Below are 16,161 nucleotides of genomic sequence, written 5' to 3'. Positions count from 1 at the left end.
TGTGCCAAGAGTTGCTTACAGTAGATCAGTAAAAGTCTTCTGCCCTTAGGAAGAGGCCAGGCTCACCTGTATCTCAGGTATTCAGTCACTCTTCAGATGTGCCCAGGCTTTAGGGACAGCCCAAAAGACTTTTGCACGTGCAATAGCTGATTTGGCCACAGTAGCACATTCCTTATTTTCTTTCATGAGGACAACATCAGCACATTCAGCAGTGCCCAGAAGCTTCAGGCAGTCCAGAATACTGGAAGAACATTCTGCGAGGTCACGGACTGACCTCTTACTACCACATTTGCTGGTATTTACTTCTTACCAAAACTTGGTAGCAGAGAAACTCAGCAGCAAATTTCCTGTTCAGTGTCACAAGAAACTCTGAATCAATGAGGTAAAGGACTCTTCATTAATTACTCTGGTTTGTTGCACTCTTATCTCAGTATTCCCAGAGAGAACGAGTTAAAAATCAGGGTAGAGAGGCATCAGAGATTCTGAAATCCTTCTGCATTTCTCCCATCCCCGCTTGTGGAGTGTTGTGCCATTTTTTCTATTTGGGCCACTTTCTCTGAGCAGTATGGTGTGATGCTTCTGCACTGCATATTTTTTGCCCAAGAATTGGGGCTAGCGATTCTGTTTTCCCTTCTTCATTCTCATTATATATGTTTAATCAATATCTTCTTTCATCCTGGAGAGGAGATTTGACCATGAGTTTTCAAGATTCCCAACAGCAGCTTCTTCTCCCACTGCCTAGATGTATGGTTCCACAGTTTCAAAGTCCAGGTCAGGTTTTTCACAAGTTTCTAACTAGACAGGTTTTGGAAATGATCCAGTCCAGATTTTGCAAGCAGTAGCTTTGTGATCGATAAGAAGGCACAGCAGAGGACTAGGTTACAGATACAGGAGCACCCGCAACAACAAAAGCAACGTTTCTTTGGTCCAATGTCAATCTTCCATGGGACTTTCGTCTGCAGTGCTCACACTCATCATTTGAGATGCCTAGAAAAAAGCCAGCTACCTTGCTCTTCCATCTTTTATTAATTGCCTTTCCCTGGATTCTATCCTGCAGCGTACAAAAACTGTGTATAAAATGTGTGTATGAATGTGAATTGCTAGCCAAATGCATACATTAGGTAAAATGCATCTTCATATAGGAAAAATATGACAATAGATGCTTATCTTCATGAAACATTTAACACTAGGATGGAACAAACTGAAGATGAGAAAAAAGGAGAAATGGAGAATAGCCAATACTGGCTGATTCATTTACAGCTAAATAGGCCCTGTTTGGCAGGAGATCACATGCCTATGATTAATGTATATTAAAGAAAGTGCTATTCCATTCAGTGAAAGGACAAAAAACAAGCCTTTGTGACGTTGCATAGGACCTTTTACTGCATAGTCCATTTACTATGTGAAACTGGACAGATGCCTGGAAATGGGAAAGAATGGTTCCTGACCTCCTCTAGCTTCTCTCACATGCATTGGACCATTCATACCTGGGAGCGTTCCCCTTCTGAAGCTGAGAGCAGCTGAACGAGAAAAGAAAGAAATCTCAGAAGGAAGAAGAAAGGCATTTACATGTACATTCCTTCTGCTCATTAGCGGCCAGAAGCTTACTTCAAACGGCCAATGGCTCGTATCGGGGGATATCGATGTTTATGTCTGTAGTCCTCATACAAAGATATTACATCCATCTCTTTGCTGGTATCCCCAACCAGCTGGAAGGTGAACTTCTGGAGCAGAGTGGAAAAAGGCAGGAAGAGCTCTGCCCAAGCTAGGGCTTCGCCTGGACAAGCCCGTTTCCCTAAAAGAGAGAAAGAAGACAGAGTTGACCCATTGCTGGAAACCTCTATAACCGAAGAAAGCACAATAAACTTGCATTCTGAGGTTGGGGCCTACTGAAACAGATAGAGTCAGCATGAAGAAGACAGTGATGGAAAAGAGGCTTAAAGGCTTAAATTCTCAAGGGAATTCTTCAGAAAATGCAACGATTCCTTGAGCAGGAACAATCCCTTTTCCTTGCATCCTAGCACTTCCATTCTTTTATTGAAGCCCATTTGAGGAGTGTGGCTGCAAAGATCGGAACAACAGCTCCTTCCCCAGGTTGGACAGGCTAATTCCCTAGACAAGGTAGAGCAAAAAGAAGCAAAAAAGAAGTTCTTCCTAATAACCCCATCTCCCTGCTGCTTGCCTTCTGAGGGAACCTGTGCTAGCCTCTTGACCCGCTGTGGTCTGCTCTTGATTCAGTTTGTGAAACCACACAGGCAGCTGGGACCGGGAGCTAGGCTACTCTTACCAAAACAGAGCGTACCAAAGGAACATTGGGACCTTCCACTTACCTAGTGAAAAGGATTAAGGCTTCTCCTCTTCTGAACTGTCCCTTTTCATCCAAGAAATGGTGTGGGTTAAACTGCTCTGGAGTCTCCCAATACAGAGGATCGAAATGTGCAGATATAGGCACGGCACTGATAGCAGTACCCTTCAGAGTACAAAGACAGATTGTGTTAGTTGTTGCTACTATGTCATGATCTAGAAAACAGGCTACCTTTGAGGAAGGAAGGCACTTGTTATAGAAGTTGCCCTAAAGAGGGAAAAAAGGATACAGCCTACCTGTGGAATGTTGTGCTCCTTAATTTTTGTACAACGAGTTGTTGCACGTGGAAAGTTCTCAATGCTCATTTTCTCATATTGTAGAATCTCATGAATTAGTAAAGGGCATCCTCACCCGATCTTCCATTTCAGGAGCCTGTTTAGCTACTACTTCATCAAGCTCCTTCTGGACTTTTGCTGTTAAAATAAAAAGTAAATGAAAAGATGTGCTTCAGAACTTTGACACTCATCCTCCTCTGCAGGTTAGTCATATTCTCAAATTACACACATTTAAGTATCTTCATGCAATTGTTGATGCAGCCCATAGGTGCTCCATCATATATGCAGTTCTCCAGGACATTTCTGTACCTTGAATGTGTGGCAACTTAGCCATCACAAGAAGGCTATAAAGCAAAACTTGGTTTGTAGTTCCTGACCCAACAAGAAAGAGTCCATGCACAGCCATAACAAGTTCTCCAATGGTGTAGATATCATCAGGATAATTTTTTTCCTGTATATAATGAAAGCAGAAAGGGAAAGGGGGAAAAATACTCTTTAAAGAAGCAAAAATCAAGACTCCTTAATTTGTTCCTATTAATATTCCAATTGCTTTTTTTACTGAAACTGATACATTGCTTTTTAATGTATTTTACAAGGCTATTAAATCAGTCCAATCAAAGCCAGCTGTGAGCAGCATGCAGTTCCCACCTTCATAAACCAGATTAAAACAAACAGTTAACATAAACAATGTAAAACACTACTAATTCAATAATCCACAGAGAAAGAAATGCATAAAAACAGAAATAAAACAATCAATGGCCCAACATTAGAATATGATTCCTCACCAAAGGGAACAGTCAAAATATTCTATCCACCATGGCCTGATGAAACAATCAAGTTTTTATGGACTTTCTTCATATAAGGAAGGATCCATTTAAATGCTAAGCAGTAACCAGTGCAGCTCAGAAAGTAGATGTGATGCATGCCCATTACTATTCAGGCCACTGCATTCTGGACCAGTTGTAGATTCCAAATGATCTTCCATGGCAACTCCACATAGACAGCATTGCAATAACCCAATTAAGATGTAAAAAAAAGCATGAGTGACTGAATAAAGCCTCCTGTTCCAGGAAGCATCATAACTGGTTCACAAGATACAGAAAAGACCTTCCTGCCAACGTCTGCCACCTATTCCTCAAGCAAGAGCTTTGAATCCAGGAGGGCCCAGAAGTTAAGAGCCAGTAATATGTGAGGGAGTACAACTCCATCCAGAACTAAATATTTTGGAATCTCTGTGGAATTGGATGGATATGAACCCAAAGCCGTTCAATCTTGCTGGGATTAAGCCTCAACTTGTTTCTCCCCATCCATATCCTAATATCCTCTATACCCTTGGACAACACATCGACTGCATCACTTGGTTAGCCAAGGGTTGAGATGTAAAGTTGGGTATAATTAGTGTACTGATGATACCTGATCCTCTCTAGTGACATGCTACTCCCAGATCACATTGCAAGTACCATGAGACAAAAAAGAGAACTAGCCTGTGACCTCCAGTGTAAGTCAAGACATAGATTACCTGGGACATGCCCATGGTTGTGACGGTGGCCATGAACTAGCAAGTCCTTTCTGACCCCTTTTCCCAAGGAAGGCAGGTTGAAAGCACCATCAAATGAAAATCCATCACCAACCTCACACTGAGGTCAAGCAATTCAGACAGGTAAGCAACTAATCAGCAGGGGCCAAAACAAGAGTAGCACTCCCCACTTGTCCCTAGAGCCTGTCTTCACAAATAAGGGCTCATGTCCTGTTATCTGCAGATAAACCCTAGACATCATCAGCGTCCTCCAGATGACAATTTCCACACCATCTCTCCTTCCCCAGCCCATGGCTGATGTGAAATCCACATGGACCTATTTCTGAGAGGGGCAGACCCCTTCATTTCCCACCCAGATCTTGGTAAGGCTAACCGGGTCTGCCCTCTTATCCACTATAAGATTGTGAATGAGGTGCAATTTATTGTGTAAGTAAACCCAAGTAAATATGTATTCCGTAAACTGTTGGGTGATCATACTTATCATTTATATCACCTATAGAGCTATAGGAAACATCTATGTAGAGAATAATAATGTGTCTCCAAGAGTAATAAGAGCTTTTTTTCCCCCCTACAATCTGAAATACTCCTAGCATTTAGGATGTTTAGCATACAAGGAAGATTTAGGCTGTCCTACCTTCTCTGACTTGATGAGAAAGCAGTCAATAAAGTCGCGGGGGTTCTGAGGATCCAGTGTCTGCTGATGGGACTTCACCATCTTCCTGATGAAAGCACATAATTCTTCCGATTCAGCAAAAGCTGTCTGATGTGGTCCTGGGAGGTATTCCATTATATTTGGAAGAGAGTTGTATACCTACAGCAGAAGTAGAATAAATGGCCTTAGATAATGGAGCCTTTTCCTTTCTTTATTTAATCCCCCAAGATGGCTATGGGCATTAATCTTTTGCACAGTATCATGTCATAGTATCATGTCATAGCATACACAAATGAAAGTGGAGGAGCTTACAATGCAATGCAATGCTTCATCATTTTGACTAAAGTTTTAGATCCTGTGGAAACCTCTGGTTATGGCTGACAGCTACAGACAACAAGAGCTGGAAAGTTTTTGAATCAGGTCAATTCATTGCTAAGAAATTATGAACATATATTTGAAATGTTATTTAAAATTAAGATGGAGTAGAACTTAGTAACAAGGGTGCAAATAAGGCAGGCCTTTTGTAGAAAACGTAGTTTGGGAGTTGAATGTGCAGATCACTGAACACAGTGTATAGGTATCAATAAACAATGTGCTGAGTTACTATGAATGCTGTGAAAAAGAAAATGTTGGACCTCGTTAGTCTTAAATAGTAAATCTACAGAAACAAACACAGGGAAAAGGATGACAAAAAGGTCTCAGAATCAGGCATCTACTTGAATCTAAACTCAAAATGATCTTGGTGAATGGTTGATAGCTGTGAGATAGAAATCACCAGAAAGGAAGTATGTTTTCAAGACTGTGTTGCACTTTCTACATTAAGAAAATTGGACTGAATCTCCACACAAAGAAACACAATTTTTACTACCCTTTGTAGCCCGTCACAGTGGCGCTGCGGGTTAAACTGCTGCGCTGCTGAGCTTGCCGATCGGAAGGTCGGCGGTTCGAATCCGCGCGACGGGGTGAGCTCCCGTTGCTAGTCCCAGCTCCTGCTCACCTAGCAGTTTGAAAGCATGCAAATGTGAGTAGATTAATAGGTACCGCTTCGGCGGGAAGGTAACGGCGTTCCGTGTCATCATGCCGGCCACATGACCACGGACGGGTCCTTACGGACAACGCCGGCTCCAAGGCTTAGAAACGGAGATGAGCACCGCCCCCTAGAGTCGGACACGACTGGACTTTACGTCGAGGGAAACCCCTTGTAGCCCGTAAAAGTAGTAGACCAAGATTCTAAGAAAGGAATTAGATATGAATACTTGTACAAAATCTATAACTTAATCCTAGGGACAAACATAAGCCAACTGGGAATTGAATTTGGTTCCTTGGAGTTGGCCAAAAATTCTGTTCACTTGCCACCCAGACTGCCTTGCCTATCTTTGTATCCTTAATCCAAAATCTTTTGCTTCTGGTTTATTTTTATAACTGTCTGCTCAGAATGGACCCCAATCTACCACCTTTTTCAAAATATATGAAATAAGGAACAGTTCACAGAAAATAGCACTATCAGCTAAATTTAAAATTATGTTCCTGTTGTGGGAATCATTACACAAACTTCTGGACTGGACAGGACATGGCCATGCAGAACTAAGGTTGAGCATTGTTGCCCCAATTGTTTGTGGCATCTTTTACAATGTACTGTGTCATCATGTTCTACAAAAATCCAAAGCCATTTCTCTGAATTTGGGGGAAGAAATGCAAATAGCCCAGGAAAGAGAGCAACTCATTTTGCCTCTTACTGTCCTCCTTTAACAGCATCAGCAGGACTTTCTCTGGTGGGCCAAATACTACTCTGGTGGCCAGGATAACCCATTTCTTTTGCTTGGATGGTCAGATGGTCCTGTCCTCTTATAGAGTCTCTATAAAAACTGCTATTGCACAAAATGTGGTAGGAGCTGAATGATGTTACTTTTAATGGTGTCAGTCATTTTCTGCTAATTATTCTCTCATCACTTAGAGAAATCACTTCTGGTGATTTCTGTCTCACAGCTATCAACCGTAGACCAGAAAAAGATCATTTTGAGTTTAGATTCAAGTTGATCCCTGATTCTGAGACCTTTTTGTCATCCTTTTCCTCATGCCCTTTGCAGTCCTGGGGAGTTGCTAGCAAAGGAGCAATGCAGAAGGAGCAACATACCAGTCCTATAAAACTACGAAATACAGTCATGAATTTGTCAGTAATTCTCCGCAGCTCTATAAAGCCCTGCTCCTTGTAGTCCAATCGACTCCCAGAGACCACAGCAATGATAACATTAGATAGAGCACTTAACATGGTGTCTCTTGGGTCAAAGGGCTGCCCTGCAGGACAACAGATTGGGGTCAGTAGTGCCAAGCAAAACCATTCATTTGTCCCCAAATAAGAAGCATAAGGGTGTATCTCCTATGTTGCTCCCAATCTGTAGAAACACTCCCTTAGGGATTGTATACAGCCCATTTGTTTTTTACCAAACACCCTGAAACTTTCAGTTGAACAATAACTAAGTTGGCTATAAAAGACAGCGGCCTCTCCTTTTCACATTCACTCATTAGAATCACATTTTACCACAGCATCCATTTTCCCCAAGTCTTGTAAAGGTCTCAAGTTCCCTTTCTAGGTTTGCTTTTTAAATCATTTTATTGATATTATTGTTTTATTTATTTTAACAACATTATTTTGAGCTATACCTTTTTTCTTTGTTCAATCTGATTGGGACAAATAAACCTTCTAAGCTTCTTGCAAGCCCTGTGACATTTCCCTGCTCTTTGCCTACTGAATACAGTTCCCAGGGTCATCTGTCTACAGCATCAGAAACCTATTTTCAGCCCCCAGAGACACCTGAAATGGCTGAAATTTTCAGAACTGGCTTGTTTGTGTGCTTGCATTTTACAGGCTTGTGAAGAGTTTTAAGAGGCATTTAAACCTCAAACCCTCCTCATCTTCCCAAAACATGACCTGAACATTTTGAAAATTCTGCCCACTCTGGTAATGTCATGGCATTATGAAATCATATATCCTCCCAGGCACAAAGACGCTCTTCTCCTCAATATATATACCCCTAATTTTCTTATCAGCTACTTATCAGCTACTAATATGCCCCTCCAAGTGTGTGTGTGTGTGTGTGTGTGTGTGTCGTCCAGAGAGGAAAGAACAGAATGAGGGGAATTAAACTGCAGAATAGTCTTGTATTCTGATCTGATGGGACAGATGATTCCCAATGTGGAGTCTTTGGTGCTCTCTGAGCCTTGTTGTTTTCTTGCAGACATTTCATTGTCAGACTAGGCAACATCTTCAGTGAGAAAAAGGAAGATTCCCAGTAAGGGAAGGAAGGGGGAGAGCGTACTTGTAACCAGTTGTATTTCCTTTACATGTTGGTCGATTCAGTGAAAGAAAATCACTGAAATTTTGAACATGCCCTGCTTTTGCTACATAACACTACTATCAACTTTTTTTTCATCTTGCTCTATCACAAATGTGAACGACTTGGGTTTGTATTAAAAAATAACACAAAACAAAACCCTTCCTTAAACTATTCTTGCCCTTGAAAATGGCTTTATTTTCTTCTTTTTCTTCTTGTTCATAATACACTGGATATGAAAGTACCTTCTGTGGCTGCTATCTCCTGCACCAGGAAAAGAGCTGCTGCCTACACTCTTTCAGACATTATTTTCTTTCCCATCCCAAAGTCATGCAAGGTGGAAAGGGTAAATCAGCGCAGCTTCCTCAAACTGGCTTCCTTTTTGTTGATCAGACCTGAAACCAAGAGGTAGAGAAGGCAGTGTCTTGCCTGTTCTCTGCATTCAAGAAGCAGCAAGTATCTCTATGTAAGATACATCCAGAGAATTTTCTCCTTAGATGATATTCTCAATTATGGTTGCCAATAACTCTTCAGCATTCACAATATAATTACAATACACTACAATCAGCAGACCTAAAGAAAGTATCTCTAACCTGACATGACATCAGGATTTTGCATTTTGCATATTTGTTTAACACAGCCAGTTTGGTGTAGTAGTTAAGGCACCAGGCTAGAAACTAGGAGACCATGAGTTCTAGTTCTGCCTGAGGCACAAAGCCAGCTGGGGGACCTTGGGCCAGTTGCTTTCTCTCAGACCTAGGAAGGAGGCAATGGCAAACCACTTCTGAAAAACCTTGCCAAGAAAACTGCAGGGAGTTGTCCAGGCAATGTCTGAGAATTGGACAAGATTAAACAGATTTTAAAAAAAAAAACATCTTACAAAGGAAATACTAGACCTGACCCAATTTTGGCAGGGTTAGGGAGGAAGGCACTTACAGAGCAGAATCAGCAAGCCAATTAAGGAGTAAATTCCATTCTTGGCTCCCAGAGCAGGACTCCCTGACTCAGCTCCCATCCTGGCTTACCTAAATAATGCCTAGTTGTGCCCTTAGTTTGAGGAGGTCATTTCATCTACAGTTAAAATAATGGATCAATGATACGATTAGACACCTACTTTTACTAACAAATAATGCCTTAGGACAGACCCTTTGCTGCTAGTAAAATATAAAGTTAAGATTTTGATTCTATAAACTAGGGTGGGATGTTGCTTTTTGGGGGGGGGGGGTTAACTAATATTTGTTTAGTTAATTTAAAACATTTATATCCTATGCCGTGTGTGTGGTGGCTCAGGCTGTTGACCGGAAGGTTGCAAGTTCGGTGGTTCGAGACCCGAGTGCCGCGTGATGGAGTGAGCTCCCGCCCTCACCCCAGCTCTTGCCAACCTAGCAATTTGAAAGCATGTAAATGCCAGTAGATAAATAGGTACCGCTTCGGCAGGAAGGTAAAGCGTTTCCATGATTGTCATGCTGGCCACATGACGCAGAAGTGTCCTTAGACAATGCTGGCTCTTCAGCCATGGAAATGGAGATGAGCACTGCCCCCTAGTGTGTCATTAGACATGACCAAATGGGAATCTTTACTTTTACCTATATCCTATGCCGCCTGAAAGACCCTCAGATCTTATCATTTCCACTCAGTCCCTTCTTTAATATATTATACTATGATACAGCTTGAGTCCCTTCAGCTATTTTGTTTCCTGATCAATCAGCCTTTCTTCATTAAATAAGGTAAATACAGATGGGAAAATGTTGCATTCTTGTGGCTATAATAAAACAATGCTAGTCCTGAAGAAATGTTTATCAATGTATTTTAAATCACCTAGCAATCCATTAGCATTAGATTTCAACTGGTTTTCATCATCTGTCCACCTCATCTTAGCACTAAAAAAAGAACAAGGGAAGGGAGGAGAATCCACCTTGGCCACTAGTCAATCGATCATCGAAGGGAATTGCATAACGTCCAGCAAAGTCTTCAGCATGATCCACAAAGGTGTTTTTTATCACATCATATCCACAGAGAATGACCATAGGACTTGGCCCCATCCAGACAGTAAAAACAGGCCCATACTTTTTCACCAGCTGTGGGCAGAGTAAATGCATTCTTGCATGAATGCTTTCAAACACCTTTTGAAATAATTATACAAATGGATAAGTGCAATATTTCTTAGTTTAGTACGGCTCCCAACAAAGCCATATTGAACTGTTATCCTATGCAAAGCCTGTCACATATTCATATCAACGAGGCACAAATTAACTTGTGTTATTCCTCTATCCATCCTTTTATCCCACATAACTCCAGTTTAGCTCATGCCACCTGGGGAACACAATTCAAGAACTAGAGGATTTATATAGACCTGGAAAGATATTGTCATGAACCCTGTTCTACCCAAGACAAAAGTTGTGATATAGTTGCGCTTTGCTGTTTGGGTAGATCTGGGGCTACATGGACATGTAAAAAAGCTTTAAATTTTTGGACTCAAATACATAGATTAATTCAGAAGATTTTAAAGATTAATATACAGTCGAGACCAGAGACATTTCTTTTGGGACTGATGGATGAACAACTGGAAAAATCACATGGAACTTTGTTTTTATACATGATAACTGCAGGAAGACTTTTATATGTTCAAAGGTGGAAAGACTTGATATTACCTAGAATGGAAGAATGGATGGAAAAGTTGATGGAGTTAGCTGAGATGGTGAAATTGACAGCTTTGATTGGAGAAAAGGCCCTGACTAATTTTATGGCAAATTGGAAGCCCCTTTTGGACTTTTTGCATGAAACAGAAAAGAATGGAATTGTGATATACGGATTTGATGCTTTGTAATATTAGATGATAATAGAAAAAATGGATGTTATGTTGTAATCTGAGAGCACGAGTTTAATGTAAGTTTTATCTATATCTGTTGTAAAAGAAGTCGGGAGATATTCCTTTTTTCTATTTTTGTTCTTTTTTCTTTTTTTCCTGCACTTCGGTTCTCTTTCTCTTTCTTTATTAGTTTCTGTTAGATTTTATCTCTTTGTTTTAAAATTTAATATAGTTATTATAAAAAAAGAACTACTGGATATGGTAGATGCACATTTATTAAATGTGCAGCCAAGCACAACATCTGCAGTTCAAGGAACAAAGAGGACGTTCCAAGAAGAGCATCCCAGTAATGCAAAGGTGATATTTTACTACTCGGCAGAATGCTCACCAGTGGTTCAAAATTGAAGGGAAAGGCCAGAGATCAGTAACAGAGCCTCTGCTTTGCATGTAGAGGATCCCTGGTTTAATCCTTACTCTCTCTAGGTAGAGTCTTCACTGTGAAAATGGAGAATGTTGGGCAATCAGCGTCAACAATATGGAGCTGGCTGGACCAGGTTTCAGCTTGGTGTCAAGCAGCTTCCCATCCATCCTCTTCTAGAATGTAGGAGACTTTCTGACAAATCTTTGGAATAAGGTGATATTGCAAAAAATATACAAACCATTTCTAAGACTGTCACTACTATTGTCTTTCTATCATGCGATATAAGAGTAAACTACAAAATGCCTACATAAAGGACGGATAGGTACGTTGCTGTGGTATGCACTAGGCACACAATTACAATCATATTGTACATTAACGTTTTGCCCTTCCCTTTGAAACATTCTTTGAGGGATCCAATAAACATAAAATAATATTTTCTGATGAATGAGTTCTCTTCTGAAATTCTAAGAAGTATATGTTATATTTATTAATATTTGGACCCGTTGATTCTCTGAAACTGGATATTCCAATTCTTCATTACACCAATTCCTTCTGAAACTCAACTGAGTCCATCAGTAGACTCTGGCAGGCTGATCAAATAGGCCCCATCCTCCTACAGAGCCAAGAGGCTGTGATCTGTCCATGGCAAGGGACTGATGTAACATCCTCCAAGCTCACATCCCTACACCTCTGCTCCGAGAAAAAAAACAGGAGTAGTGTGCAACCTCCATTGTGGGTTGGATCCTTAACAACTTGGATCAGGTCCATAGCTGCCATGGTGGCCATGAACATCTGAGCCACCTCTAATCCCAGGCCCAGAGAAGATAAGTTGAAATTCCCCAAAACCATCACCCCCGCCAACTCAGCCACAGAGTCAAGAAGCTTGGACAGGGGCGCTGCTACACTGCAGGGAGGAAGGTAAGCAAGCAGCAGCCCCAGTGGATCCCTATGGCCCTACCTAATAAAGGGAGTCTCGTGTCCAGCTATGTCTGAGGTAGCACTCCTAAAAGCTACTAGAGACTCCCAAATAACGACTGCCACTGCCACCCCACCCCAGATTTGACCTGGCATTATGTAGTAACAGTTGGAATTCAGAGCCACTGAAGACCAGGAGCACAGGGGGCCAGAACACAGTATCAGTTGTAGTGAGACCACCTTTGCTGAATTTCCTGCCCCACATCTTCTGTTACACTCCCCATGCCTATAACCACTGCAGTGCCCTCCCCTGCTCTCTCCCCATCACATTCTCCTCCTCCCCCTCCCCCTCCTCCTCACCCCCTCCCACCCCCAAACACAAGCAGCAGTGGTGGATAAGGCCCCACCCAGGCTACTGGCTCTTTTGAAGCCACATAACATCTACATTGAGCACTGCCTCTTACTCCCTCACCTGCACCATCAGACCTACTCTGTCCTCTCCCCAGCCATCCTGCTCTCACCTGAATTGCTAGGAAAGCCTCATATCCCATAGGCCTGGCAGGCCAAATGCAGCCACCACCTTCCCTCTCACCCAAGGGCAGTAGATGTCCAGCCACATCCAGTCCCTACTACTAACAGCAGTGCAAAGGAAAAGAATGTCCTCGCCAGTCTAGATCTACCTTCTGGAGACCAGCTGTTACAATGGAATCCCGTCAGACCATCCAAATCTTGAGTCCCAGAGAGAAGAAGAGAGAAGCTGCCAAGATGGCTGCTGGATCATGTAGCTAGTCATGTGGCAGCCACAGGACACAGGTTGGTTCTCCTGTGGGATGACTGCCTGCTCCCATTCCCACTATGACCATCTACCTGAGTATCCAAGTCCTCCATTCAACAAAGGACTCCTACTCCCAGGGCACCATAGCCACAGCCACCTTGCTGCAGTTGATTGGCCCACCCAACTGCTGTCCTGTTCCCGGTGCCTGCTGGCCAAACACCACCAGTCAACTGCACCCAAAACAGCTGTCCTGCAGCCCCACTGACAGCCAGCTACACCCTTCTGCAATCCTGAAGCCAAGATGCTGCAGCCTGCTGCCACCCTGCCAGTCCATAGCCACTTAGATAAGCTCAAGCTGGGGTCTGCTGTTCCTTGGCTGCTACTGCTTCTCACATGTCCCCCGGGGATCTACAGTACCATCCACACAATGGCTGGTGTCCCACATTGGTAGTACAGACCTCCAACATTCACATACTTGTAACAACATACTAAAACCCTCTAAAAACAGGGAGCCCAGTCAGTACCTATTCACCCGCAGGCCATGACAAAAAACAAACAAATCCACAACCAGTTGTATATATTGCTAAGCAAATATTATAGAAAGTAATATTCAACACACAATTTTTCAAACTCTTTAAACCCATCATTAGAAATAAACTGATTAAAGTGGTGTTGTTTAGCCCAAGGATTCCAGTAAAACATCTTCCTTGCTATTTTCAAGTTTGGGTTGAACTTGAACTTCCGCAACATTACTTTCTGAAGTGATTCAGGATCAGAATGTAATTCCTTCTGTATTAATAACTAAATGTGTTTGTCAGTTTTCAAGACTGAAAACCAAGATCCCTATTTATTTTTTTTTCCTGATGTTCAGTTGTGTCTGATTCTCGGTGACCACCTAAACAAGTCCCTGCAGTTTTCTTCAAAAGATTTCAGAAGTGGTTTGCCATTGCCTCCTTCCTAAGGCTGAGAGTAAGTGACTGGCCCAAGGTCCTCCAGCTGGTTTTGTGGCCAAAGCAGCACTAGAATTCACGGTCTCCCAGTTTCTAGCTGTTGCCTTAACTGCTACACCAAACTGGTTCTCCCCGTTTAATATATTGGGACCCTAAAATTTGCCAAGATTTCAGATCTAAAGAGGGAATATTCATAAAAAGTCTCCTTCCAAACAAAAACTGTTATTATAGTTGAAAATCTGGTAGGTTGAAACCATACTCATTGTAAGGTAATCTCAGTTTGGCTAAGGATATTCAACATTGGAATCCCTCTCAAAATGTTCCTTGATCTTAACATAATATTCATTTTGATCTTACCCCAAAGACTTAATGGGAGTTTTAACCCCTGAGTTATATCTACTGAAATTGCATCTATGTATACTGTATTAGGCAGAAATTGTATATCTCCTTTAAGCAATAAAACATCTTCCTTTCATTTTTAAGTCCAGTACATCCTTTTCTGTATCCTTCTCATTGCTTGCCTCATTTATATCCACATTCAGATTGATTTCAGACTTGTTCTTCTATTACTTCCTTAACAGTCCATCTATCCATCATTTCCAAAAACTTGAGAGACCATTTTTCATAAACTTCCATCAGAAAACCCAGTTCAAATATTTCCTTCCATTCTTTTCGTTATTCCCTAGCTCCCTCTAATGTCCAACTTTTGAAGTCCCAAAACAAGATAAAGTTTATTTTTATTTTCCCAAGAAATCTCTCTCCCATTTCAGTATTTCCCAGAAAACTGATAATTTGCTGTTCAGTTACAGAAGTCCCAAACTGATATAGCTGAATATAAAAATCATGAAACTAATAATTAATAAATACTGTCTTATTAAGTAACTGTACATCATTGGCTTGAATTCCAGGCACAGAATGTAATTATTTTTGATAAGCCAGTAACTGTACAGCTTTGTTTCCTGGTTTCTCTCTGATCTCTCCCAGTATTTCCAGTTAATACATTTCGAGGAATAGTCAATCTGTTCTCAGAGTAGTAGCTCAATGTAATACATGTCATCTGTGGGGCTTCTAGCACATAACAAAAATGATTTTTTAGCCACCTTTTCCAGTTCATAAGATTAGAGCCTCTGAGTCTCTTTTGCTGAGGAAAAAGCAATATAGATGCCTGGATCAATGCCTTGAACAAATCCCAGAAAATTAATATATTGATGGAACTCTGATTTATTTGAGACAAAACAGTACACATGTCATTCTCAATTTATTCTACAAAAAGAGAATACTTAGAAGAGAAATATTCAAATGTCATTTAGCACTGGATGATTTATAAATATTGAATTTCCCAGTTAGAGCCACTGAAATTGCAATGGGGCCTATTGAGGAGTGCATAACTTGATTCACTGAGGCAGAAAAAATGTTCAAAAATCAAATTTGATCAAATTTATTACAGAGATTGACCAGTAATTAATGAAACAGAAATTTCAAAATACAAAATAAAATAGAAAGAACTGAGAAAAGATTAAATAGATACATAGAATAAAAGGTATAAGTGCAATCCTTAAGATATTAAAATAAGGGCAAACTAAAATAAGATATCAATCACAAAATACTGATAAAAATTAAATTTACTTAAACATTCAAATTAAATTAGGGGTATAATAAAATATTAATACATTAAGAAAAAATTATAAACCAATAATCTCCCAACAAATTTTAAGAAAAACAATTGAACTTCCACAGGATCAATAAGACTTTTTGGTTAATTAAAAAAATAAGCTACTATAAGTCTAAACTGAGAGGTTTGACCTCAGATTGAGAGACAGGTTATCAGTAATTATGAAAGTCATTAAGAGAAAAGGGCATTCAATGTGTTTGCCCATGCCCTGTTCTTGTAATTATCTGTTTATGTATTTTAATTGCTGCAGTACAAAAACTGGCAACATTATATGTGATAAATGGTTTCTTGTCTGGTAGACAAGAAACAGTGAGGAAACATTCATTTTTACTTGTGAAATGGGTCAGTAAAGGGAGAACAAAGGCTTGCCAATTGCCCTGCTATTGGAGGCTGTGGGAAGGATTCAAGACACACACACCCGCTCATACCACCATCTCCGAAACACGTCTTCTCCCAAT

The 16,161-nt window shown here is 40.9% G+C and overlaps 1 pseudogene; it reads right to left on the bottom strand.

Moving 5' to 3' along the window:
- Positions 1-1,604: 1,604 nt before the first annotated feature.
- Positions 1,605-7,098, bottom strand: LOC134490028 (cytochrome P450 2C55-like; annotated as a pseudogene).
- Between the last annotated feature and the right edge of the window lie 9,063 nt (positions 7,099-16,161).

Source organism: Candoia aspera, chromosome 2, assembly GCF_035149785.1.
Source record: "Candoia aspera isolate rCanAsp1 chromosome 2, rCanAsp1.hap2, whole genome shotgun sequence".
Lineage (NCBI taxonomy): Eukaryota > Metazoa > Chordata > Lepidosauria > Squamata > Boidae > Candoia > Candoia aspera.
This window is presented reverse-complemented; position numbering and strand designations above follow the sequence as displayed.